The following is a 2,169-nucleotide window of genomic DNA, read 5'->3' as shown; positions in this document are numbered from 1 at the left end:
CACAAGACAGGACCTGTTAGGCTGGCTTTGCTCTCAAGCATCAAGAAGTTCATCTTATGTCTAGCCTTAGGCTTTATTTATTTGTTTGTTTGTTATGAGAAAATAGCTTTTGGGAACAAGGACATAGGAATTGCCCCACCCAGGTGTCTGCCAGTAAGTGGGGCACCTAGATCCCTAGAGATAAGAATGTTGCTCCTGGACTCAGCAAGACAAACTGGTCTCAAGCCAAGGTCGAGGGCCCTCATGTGGCACCCCTGTGCAATAGCAGGTAAAGCATAGAGAACACCCCCCACTCAGGCAGTCGGCTCCACCCAGACCAGAGCTGATGACACGGGGTAGGGGTGCGAGTTGCATAGGGAGAAGGTAACATTCATTTCTCTAAAGCAGTATAAACATCAGCACACATGCTATTCATGTAATTTTAGGTAAGAATGTACATGCATATCATATACATGCATGTACAGAAGTGTATGTATGTCTAGTATCTATGTCTCTGTACACATGATCATTGCATGTGTGCTATTTTGTCTATGAATCTCATTGGATATATATATATCTGTGCATGTTTTTGTGTGTCATTTTTTTTTTTTGTTATTTTGTTTTTTCGAGACAGGGTTTCTCTGTGTAGCCCTGGCTGTCCTGGAAGTCACCCTGTAGAGCAGACTGGCCTCGAACTCGGAAATCCGCCTGCCTCTGCCTCCCAAGTGCTGGGATTAAAGGCATGCACCACCACTGCACCGCTTGTGTGTCATTGTATATCTATTTGCCACAATGTCTATATGCATATAATTGTGTCTATTATTGTATTTTGCCATAAACCACAGATATCTATGCCATTATGTAGCACTAACACATTGACACACATTGTCATGTAATAATCTTCAATGGCATACAATGATGTGTATGATAAACTTGCCAGGCATGATGTGCATGCTATCTCCGTATATATATTTTCACCCCTCCATGCCTAAGGGGGATTGTCTATAGGATCCTCTCAGGATGCCCCACCAAGTTCTCAAGTCCTTTCATGTAACGTGATGAAGTATCTGCACATGGCTTATACACATCCTTCTGTACATCCAAGGTCTCTTGCATGCTAGGCAAGCACTCCACCACTGAGCTATATCCTCAGCCCTCCCGCATGCTTTAAATCATCTCGATTGTTTAGAATACCTACTTTATAGAACGATGTAAATGCTAAGAAAATAACTGTACTGTACTATTAAAGAAATCATGAGAATGACAGGGCAAGTCTATACACATTACAGAGACAGCTTCCTTTCTGAGAGGGTCTTACTCAAGCCCATCCCTCCCTTTCCAGCTGCTGGGGTTGGAGACATCTACAATTGGCTTGCAATTAAAGACAATTTTTTTTTCCAAATCTGGTCAGTAGGATAGCTCTGTGGGTGGACATATTTGCCACCAAGCCTGACCCCCAGTGACCACATGGCTAAAGTGGAGAACCAACTCCTTCATGCAAGGTGTTCTCTGGTCCTATATGCATACCACAGCACATGAGTACACACCCACACTCACAGAAAAAAATTTCTCCAGGCAGTGGTGGCGCACGCCTTTAATCCCAGCATTTGGGAGGCAGAGGCAGGTGGATTTCTGAGTTCGAGGCCAGCCTGGTCTACAGAGTGACTTCCAGGACAGCCAGGGCTACACAGAGAAACCCTGTCTCAGAAAAAAAAAATTCAATTCATTGATGTGGCAATCCAGAGATCTTGATGATCTCGCTGTTAGTGTGTCATATGTACATGAAGCCACTGCATGTAAAAAGTCACTAATGGGTATATTCTTTGGCATGGTATATATTATTTATGTAAATACTATTGAACATGTCTTTGTCTTAGGTGACTGTATAACCATATAACGTACCAGCCATGTCTCATTATCTATGTCACAGTTCTCGTGTGTTGCTGGCATCTGTGTACAGGCCCTGGTGAAATGCACACAATGGTGGTGCAAGTTTGCTTTATCGATTAACACCAGTAACCTGTGTCAATGTGTACAATGCAGGTGGGCACACACTGTGCTAGTGTGGTTTTGCCCAACTCTTACACCAATAAGAATCCTCTAGCCAGGCAGTGGTGGCATGCACCCTTAATCCCAGCACTTGGGAGGCAGAGGCAGGTGGATTTCTGAGTTCAAGGCCAGCCTGGTCTA

The sequence above is a fragment of the Mastomys coucha genome, unplaced genomic scaffold, assembly GCF_008632895.1.
Source record: "Mastomys coucha isolate ucsf_1 unplaced genomic scaffold, UCSF_Mcou_1 pScaffold5, whole genome shotgun sequence".
Classification (NCBI taxonomy): domain Eukaryota; kingdom Metazoa; phylum Chordata; class Mammalia; order Rodentia; family Muridae; genus Mastomys; species Mastomys coucha.
Note: the sequence above shows the minus strand (reverse complement) of the source record.